Source organism: Triticum dicoccoides, chromosome 2A (assembly GCF_002162155.2).
Source record: "Triticum dicoccoides isolate Atlit2015 ecotype Zavitan chromosome 2A, WEW_v2.0, whole genome shotgun sequence".
In the NCBI taxonomy this organism is placed as follows: domain Eukaryota; kingdom Viridiplantae; phylum Streptophyta; class Magnoliopsida; order Poales; family Poaceae; genus Triticum; species Triticum dicoccoides.
Window position 1 is genome coordinate 101,958,081 of NC_041382.1, and position 9,657 is coordinate 101,967,737.

Genomic DNA, 9,657 nt, shown 5'->3' on the forward strand with positions numbered 1-9,657 from the left:
AAACCAGAATTTTGTTTATGACTCGTGATATATGATGGTTATGATTATTATCATTGTGGACTAACCGTTTGCATTGTTTTGAGATAATGAATATCCCTGGGACGGTACTACCTCCTGGATATTCACTATGATTATGTTTATATATAAGCCCTTTATGTGGCATCGCTCAGACGCCCGACAGCGGCATGTTTTGTTATTTCATTTACTTATAAGCCCTTTATCTGGCGTCGCCCAGACGCCCGACTCTGGCATGTTTGTTATTTCATTTACTTATAAGCCCTTTATGTGGCGTCGCTCAGACGCCCGACTGTGGCATGTTTGTTATTTCATTCACTTATAAGCCCTTTATGTGGTGTCGCACAAACGCCCGACTGTGGCATGCTTGTTATTCCTTTTTATATATAAGCCCTTTCTGTGGTGTCGCTCAGACGCCCGACTAAGGCATGCTTCATATTTTTATCCTTTCGAGGCGTCGCTTCAGACACCCGATCAGTGCTTTATATTTTTTTACACCCTGATTGTTTACTCATGATTTATTTAAATGATCTACTTGCGTGCATCATGAAACTTATTTCATAACTGACGAAGTGATCATAGAATATTTTAAGGCATGATTATCAGTGGCTATATTATAGCTGTGTTCTTAATGTTTGCAAGTACATTCAAAGTACTCACTGGCTTGTCCCTGGCTATTGTCTTGGCGAGATTTCTTGCATGGAGAAGAGCGTTGTGATGACAGCCTTGAAACCTACGCAATGGAGATAGCAGCCTCGTGAAGATAGGAGTTATCCTGGTCAGCTGTTCCTGTGGGAAATGGAGTCCCATAGACGCTGGTGACCCGCAAACCGCTTCCGCCTTCAGCCAATAGAAAACCAATTGTTGTACTCATAGGCCAGAACGGTCTTGTATTACATATTATGTACTTTGCTCGGAATTTCTGTATCTAGTTGGTGCCTCATCAGCTAATAGTAATCCTGGGGCTGATGAGCACAAGGGCCATTTTCTGGGAAATCATATCCTAAAAATCCGGTCCTGACAGTATTGCGACGCCTCTCGCCTAGGACTTGGAAGTGTGCTTATGCAGGATGGAAGACTTGTTTCGTATGCCTCACGACAACTAAAACCGCGCGAATTGAATTATTCCACGCATGATTTGGAGTTAGCAGCAGTAGTGCACGAGCTCAAGACTTAGAGACATTACCTTATTGGAAATCGTTGTGATGTGTACATGGATGATAAGAGTTTGAAGTACATTTTCACACAGAAGGAGCTGAACCTTAGGCAGAGGAGATGGTTGGAGCTTATAAAGGATTATGACATGAAGCTTCACTATCATCCAGGCAAGGCCAATGTCATAGCAGATGCCTTGAGTCGGAAGAGTTATGCTAACACCCTAGTGACCACGGGATTGCCAAAGGAGTTAGCAGAGGATCTCAGGGAACACTACAAAAGAAGACACATCCGTGACATTTTGGGTCGAACAAAAAAATTTGCTGTCATACATATGACACTTCTATGACGATAATTGTGAAAAAACCCGGTATCATCATAGATGTGGTGGGCTCCGACTTCTATGACAAAAAATCATGACAGAAAATGGGCTTTTCGTCTTGGGCGGGCCGGAGACGCAGCTGCATGACATTCTTTGGGCCGTCCATGACGGAAAAAACAATGGTACAAGTGAGGGGGCGGAAAATTTCGTGGAGTTCCCGATTACGGTGGGAGGTCGGGGGCCGAGTGAGGGAGTCCTGGATTAGGGGGTGTTCGAATAGCCGGACAATACCTTCAGCCGGACTCCAGGACTATGAAGATACAAGATTGAAGACTTCGTCCCGTGTCCGGATGGGACTTTCCTTGGCGTGGAAGGCAAGCTTGGCGATACGGATATTCAAGATCTCCTACCATTGTAACCGAGTTTGTGTAACCCTAACCCTATCCGGTGTCTATATAAACCGGAGGGTTCTAGTCCGTAGGACAACTTCATCATACAACAATCATACCATAGGCTAGCTTCTAGGGTTTAGCCTCCTTGATCTCGTGGTAGATCTACTCTTGTACTACCCATATCATTAATATTAATCAAGCAGGAAGTAGGGTTTTACCTCCATCGAGAGGGCCCGAACCTGGGTAAAACTTTGTGTCCCTTGTCTCCTATTACCATCCGGCCTAGACGCACAGTTCGGGACCCCCTACCCGAGATCCGCCGGTTTTGACACCGACATTGGTGCTTTCATTGAGAGTTCCTCTGTGTCATCACTTTTAGGCCCGATGGCTCCTTTGATCATCAACGACGATGCGGTCCAGGGTGAGACTTTTCTCGCCGGACAGATCTTCGTCTTCGGCGGCTTCGCACTGCGGGCCAATTCGTTTGGCCGCCTGGAGCAGATCGAAAGCTACGCCCCTGGCCATCAGGTCAGGTTTGGAAGTTCGAACTACACGGCTGACATCCGCGGGGACTTGATCTTTGACGGATTCGGGCCACAGCCAAGCGTGCCGCACTGTCAAGATGGGCATGATCTAGCTCTGCCGCCGAACAATGTCCTGGAGGCCGCACGCATGTCGTTTCCGACCCTTAATTCAGAACCTGCCACTACAGGAATCAGCTAGTTTGCCGTCTGGCAAGTACAGACGACAAAGAGCAAAATACAGACGGCAAAGAGTTTGCCATCAGCCAGCTGACGGCAAACATAGACGGCAAAGAGGATGCCGGCAAAGGCTGCTTTGCCGTCAGCATTTAGTCGGGCTGACCGTCTGCCAATCACTACTTCGTCGTCATTCAGAGGCTGCCACAGACGGCAAAGAATATGGTCTTTGCCGTCAGTCAAACTTCGTCTTTGCCATCAGCATCAAACATCACAGACGGCAAACCATCTTTTTTGTTTTAAAAAATGAACAAATTGTCCAAGTGCAGAGTCGATGGCGAACGAACACCACAGTATAAGCATTTGTTGTTCCAAGAATGATTGGATTTTACAACACAAACTACTATATTTACACAGTATACATCAACAGATCTCAAACAAAACTATATTTCACAAGCCAAATGGATTACACTTCAGTACAGTACATGAGTTCGATCTGGACGCCGCGCCTCCCTGCAACCATACTGTGTGCCCGTGCTCACCGGAGCAGCAGCAACCAACAGCCACGCCTTCTCCTTCCTTTCTCCATGGACAAGAGCACACCAACAGCACCATGGACGCCCGAGAGGAGCTCAAGCCGTCCGCCACCAAGGCGGAGCTCGCCACCCTCGTCCGGGCGCTGGATCCGGTCGCCAATCCCTGGATCCATTGGACCCCATCAACTCCGTCAGCGCCAAGCCCCACCGCGGACAAAGGGGAGCAGCGGAGGCGGAGCCCCGCGGATTGAGAGAAGGGAGAGAGGGAGGAAGATGAGAGCAGTGGAGGCGGACGCCGACGGCGTGCGGAGGCCAGTGTCCCGCGGAGACGGGCCGAGGCCAGTGTTCCGCGGAGACGGGCCGAGGCCAGATGCGGGCGGACGCCGGCGGCACGCGAAGGCCAGTGTCGCGCGGAGACGAGCCGAGGCCAGATGCGGGCGGAGGCCGACGGCGCGCGGAGACAGGCAGAGGACGTATGCGGGCGTAGGCGGCGGCGCGTGTAGACGGGCAGAGCCGGATGCGGGCGGAGGCCGGCGGCGCGTGGAGACGGGCGGAGCCGGGCAGAGGCCGGCAGCGGGCGACTGCTGGTGCTCCGCTCCGGCGAGCTGCTGGTGCTCCAGCCCCTTGTGCCGCACGAGATGGGTTTGGGCGAGGGGGCGTGGGGTGTGTGGTGTGATAGCATGCGTGGGTTGTGGAGGACGTGGGGTCGTGGGATTGTGTGGTGTGCGTGGTGGGTGGTGGAAGATCTCGAGTGAGTGGGTTGAGATGATGCCACGTCAGTGATCCGCGTGATCAATCCGCGTGGTGTGTTTTCTCTTTGCCGTCTGCGAAAAAATACAGACGGCAAAGAATATATTCGCCGTCTGTATTTTTTTCACACACGGCAAAGTATTAAATTTGCCGTCTGTATTTTTTCTGTAGACGGCAAAGAATGTATTTGCCGTCTGTATTTTATCTGCAGATGGCAAAGTATGGATTTGTTGTCTGTATTTTTTTGGCAGACGGTAAAGTATGTCTTTGCCGTCAGTGCCAATGAAAAACTGACAACAAAGAGCATCACAGTCAGCAAATTAACTGATTCTTGTAGTGTGCGGCGCCGATCGAGGATGAGCGGTTGGACGCCACCTCAGGGGCTGCAATCTCAAAGGCGATCGAGCCGAACACCAGCCCCACATCTGTATGACCCGTGACTCCGAGGATCCGGATTCCCCTCCGGACTCCGAACCCCCCGCGCCCCTGCCGATCGAATCCGATTGGGCGCCGATCATGGAGTTCACCGCCGTGGACATCTTTCAGCACTCGCCCTTCGGCGACATCCTGAACTCACTAAAGTCTCTCTCTTTATCGGGAGAGCCCTGACCGGACTATGGTCAGCAAGGATGGGATATGGACGATGAAGAAATTCATAGCTTTATAAACAATGCATAGCTTTTTGTCTATTTTTTGCATTATCCTCTTTTTATATATATGTTCATTAATGACATGTGGCACCCGTACACTATGGTACGGCAAATACTTCAGGGGCTTCAGTACCCCTTATTATGGTGTAAGAAGTCGGTGCGGCACCCCGAACTTATAGCACTATATGCATCGGCTCCGAATCATGATTTGGGTCAATAGTTGGGTTTGCCCGGCTCCTATGTTTTGGTGCCTTACGTTCCGCTATATCGGCTAAGGTAGCACTAGGAGAACCACTGCGATTGTGCCCCAGTTGAGCTGGGCTGAGCACCTAGTGGAGAAAGCTAAAACTGATTGTCATGATGAGGCGAGAGACCGGTCGCTGTTCGAGAGGTTTTTTGAGTCCCTAAAGACTTATGCCGCTTCGAGCGAGGAGCCGGCTTTGTCCGGCCAAGGCGTGGATAGCGCCCCGAACTCGGTCTTCCGAACAAGGGCCTTTGCCGAAATTTAAAATTATAAAGTTCTATGGCTAAGTGAGAGTGTTCAAGCATTATAGTCTGATTGCCTTGTTCGTTGTGCTGAGCGCCTCCCTCGAAGGACCCAAACATGGGAAAAAGAGCGCTCGGGTTTATCCCGAACACCCCAGCACTAGTGGCATGGGGGCGGAAGCCGACGACTGGCCATCTCTCAATTTTTTGATAAACGGCCGCACAGAAAATAATATTTTAAATTCAACAAGCATTGCTTAGCGCATATGAACAAGTTTTCAGCGCACAGGATAAACACGAGCGAGTTCATTCAAAAATTACATCCTTGGTACATTCATCCGCCACAAGGAGGGTACCCGCAAGAACATCCTTGTAATAGTTCTCGGGCTTGCGATGCTCCTTCCCTGGTGGCGGCCCGTCCCTCACAAGCTTCTCACCGTCCAGCTTACCCTAGTGCACCTTTGCACGGGCAAGGGCCCTACGGGCACCTTCAATGCAGACGGAGCGCTTGATGACCTCGAGCCTTGGACAGGCCTCCACCAGCCGCCGCACCAGTCTGAAGTAGCTCCCATGCAAGGCCTCTCCAGGCCACAGCCGAACTATGAATCCCTTCATGGCCTGTTCGGCCGCCTTGTGAAGCTCGACCAGCTGCTTCAGCTGGTCGCTCAAGGGCACGGGGTGTCCGGCCTCACCATACTGAGACCAGAACACCTTCTCCGTCGAGCTTCCCTCTTCGGATCGGTAGAATGTGGCGGCATCGGATACGCTGCGGGGAAGATCTGCGAATGCCCCTGGAGAGCTCCGGATTCGGGTAAGTAACAAGTAGTTTACTTTTATATCTCTGCTTTGCATAAAGAATGCCTTACCCACCACTATCTTTTTCATCTCCTCCAACTCTTGGCGGGCCTTCTGGGCTTCGGCCTTGGCAAACTCGGCAGTCTTGACGGCCGCGGCGAGCTCGGACACTCGCGTTTTAGAGTCAAGCTCCAAACTCTCATGTTTTTTCATGAGAGCCTGAAGCTCTTGCTGCGCCTCGCTGACCTGCGCCTCAAATTTCTCTCGCTCGTTGCGCTCCGTGGCTGCTCTCTTCTCGGCCTCGGACAGCGCCTGCTTGAGGGTCGCCACCTCAGTCGTGGCCCCTAGAATAAGCAGTACAATCCTGTTATTTTTTGCAATCGCGTCTTTTTATAGGCACTTTCTCTGTAAGGTATCTCTTACCTTCTTTCTCCTCGAGCTGCCGCTTGGCAAGGCCGAGCTCTTGCTCGGTCGGCTCGAGGCCCTGTTTTAGGGCACCCACCTCCGCAGTCAGTGCGGCGGTGGCTAGCAGCGAAGCCTGCATACGCATATTGACTCTTTTTTGTTAGACTCCTGCGAAATTTAATAGATCCTCTATTCGGCTTTTCTTTCCGAACGCCAAACAGAGCATCAGGGGCTACTGTCTATGCGGTAATATTTTTACATATTTTTACTTACCTCGAAGCCTGTTGGAAGGCTAGCTCAAGCTTCGGTCAGTCCTCTCTTGGCGGACTGAACCTTCTGGATCACCGTACTCATGATAGTACAGTGCTCCTCGTCGATGGAGGCGCCCTTAAGCACCTCCAGTAGATTCCTCGGCGCCTCCGGTTGGACGGAGGCTGCCGGCTCATTAGGCTTGCTCCTCTTGACAGGAGTTCGCCTGTCGCGGTCCGGAACCGTTGAAGATTCCGGCGCGGTGTCCGGCTCAAAGCCGGACTTGGAGCCCTGGGGGGTTTTGTCCCCTTTACTCCTGGAGTCCGGGAGGTTGCCTTGCGGCTCCTCCAGGACCACCTCCTCCTGCCCTGGAACTTGTCGTGACGCCACTTCGGCGTCGTCCGCAGTGCGGGGGGAGACAGCGGGCGGAACTGAGTTCACGTCCGATTAATCCAGGGAGCCGCTCGATGACTCGTCGAGTCCGGCCCGGGGCGGGCTGCATAATTATGTTCGACATTAGGGAAAGCTGTGCAACAAAGGAACATCATGAGTTACTCTGGTATCCGAATACTTACGATTTCGCCGGACACTTGGCCCTTTCCGGCCACTCCTCGTCGTCCTCGTCGGCGTTGGGGGAGTAGTCCGACGGAGGGGTCTTCCTCCTCTTGGACCCTTCGGCCTCCCCCGTTGGGGCGGCCTTCCTTTTCTTTCCTCCCCCCGCTGGAGGGGGAGAGGTTTCTTCTTTCCTCCCCCCCCCCCCCGCTGGAGGGGGAGAGGTTTCTTCTTCCTCATCCTCGTTTTCATGGGAGGAGAGCGTCTCGGACTCGTCGGATGACGAGTCCGACACCACCATATGACGGGCACTCTTTTGAGTCCCCGTGGCCTTCTTCTTCTTGGCCTTCTTATCCGGCACCACATAAGGCGCCGAAGCCAGCAGCTTCGCTAAGCGAGCAGGGGCTGGGTCTTCGGGCAAGGGAGCTGGACAGTTAATTGGTCCGGACTTCGCCTGCCAAGCCTGTCAAAGGTGAGGGAGTTTGGATCCCGCATAGAGTCAAACTATGAAAAAACTTTACATCCTGTAAAAGGTGAAAATAGCTTACCTCGCTAGCGTGACGCTGCGAGCTGTATCCGCGGTCCTCGGAAGCGGATGCGGGAGCCTCGACGCCTTTGGTTAGCACCTTCCAGACGTCTTCATACATCGTGTCAAAGAGCCTGTTAAGGGTTTGGTGTTGCGCCGGGTCGAACTCCCATAGATTAAAGTCCCGTTGTTGACACGGGAGGATCCGGCGGACGAGCATAACCTGGACTACATTAACAGCTTGATCGGCTTGTTCACCGAGGACTTGATGCATGTCTGCAGTCTAGTCACCTCTTTTTCGTCACCCCACAACAGGCCCGTCTCTTTCCAGGACATAAGCCGCGTGGGGGGTCCGGATCGGAACTCGGGGGCTGCGATCCATTTCGGATCGCGTGGCTCGGTGATGTAAAACCACCCGGATTGCCACCCCTTTAGGGTCTCTACGAAAGAGCCCTCGAGCCGTAGGACGTTGGCCATCTTGCCCGCCATGGCGCCTCCGCACTCCGCCTGGCTGCCGCGCACCACCTTGGGCTTGAAGTTAAAGGTCTTGAGCCAGAGGCCGAAATGGGGGCGGATGCGGAGGAAAGCCTCGCACATGATGATAAACGCCGAGATGTTGAGGACGAAGTTCAGGGCCAGATCGTGGAAATCCAGGCCATAGTAGAACATGAGCCCCCGGACAAATGGGTGGATTGGAAAACCCAGTCCGCGGAGGAAATGGGGAAGGAATACTACCCTCTCATGGGGCCTTGGGGTGGGGAGAAGCTGCCCCTCCTCGGGAAGCCGGTGCGCGATGTCTTTGGACAAGTATCCGGCCTTCCTTAGCTTTTTGACATGGCCCTCCGTGACGGAGGAGACCATCCACTTGCCTCCCGCTCCGGACATTGCTGGAGAAGGTTGAGGTGGGAAGTGCGGGCTTGGGCGCTGGAGCTCGGGTGCGCAGAAGATGGATAGGCAAAGGAGGAAGAAGGCGTAGGTAAAAAGGTGGATCCTTATCCCCTTATATGGGCGGATGCGGCTATGCGTCCCCACCAGCCTAGTAAAACTTGCTTGCCTCCCAAGCACCGTGATAAATGGCGCGGTTGGGTTACCCACATCCGTATTGATGAGAATCCCGTAAATGGGGGACACGATCTCTGCTTTGACAAGACGTGCCAAGGAAACCGCCTCGCAGAACGTGCTAAGGTGGAAAAGTAAAAACGATTCGAATAAAGGCTTGGCTGTAGTGTGATGTCATGCTATGGAATACGTAGGCAGATTAGATTTGTGTTAACATTATTCTCTATATGGCAATATGTGGAAACTTATTTTGCAGAGCCGGACACTACTCTTGGTGTTTACATTCTTTTATGAAGAACTTGGAGGAGGAACCCGCCTTGCAATGCCGAAGACAATCTGCGCGCCGGACTCGTCGTCATTGAAGCCTGGTTCAGGGGCTACTGAGGGAGTCCTGGATTAGGGGGTGTTCGGATAGCCGGACAATACCTTCAGCCGGACTCCAGGACTATGAAGATACAAGATTGAAGACTTCGTCCCGTGTCCGGATGGGACTTTCCTTGGCGTGGAAGGCAAGCTTGGCGATACGGATATTCAAGATCTCCTACCATTGTAACCGACTTTGTGTAACCCTAACCCTATCCGGTGTCTATATAAACCAGAGGGTTCTAGTCCGTGGGACAACTTCATCATACAACAATCATACCATAGGTTAGCCTCTAGGGTTTAGCCTCCTTGATCTTGTGGTAGATCTACTCTTGTACTACCCATATCATCAATATTAATCAAGCAGGAAGTAGGGTTTTACCTCCATCGAGAGGGCCTGAACCTGGGTAAAACTTCATGTCCCTTGTCTCCTGTTACCATCCGGCCTAGACGCACAGTTCAGGACCCCCTACCCGAGATCCGCCGGTTTTGACACCGACACCGAGCGATGCGTGTTTCTCTCGTACACATACGCGCGTGTGTGCGAGGCATTGGCTCTAACTGAACCCGAGCGAGGCGTTGGCCTCTAACTGAACCCGAGCGATTGCACTGTAGGCTACGCGTTACTGAACCCGAGCGATCGATCAACGGCTGTTAACTGAACCCGATCAAGCGATTCCTTGGCTACTGCTGCTAACTGAAGC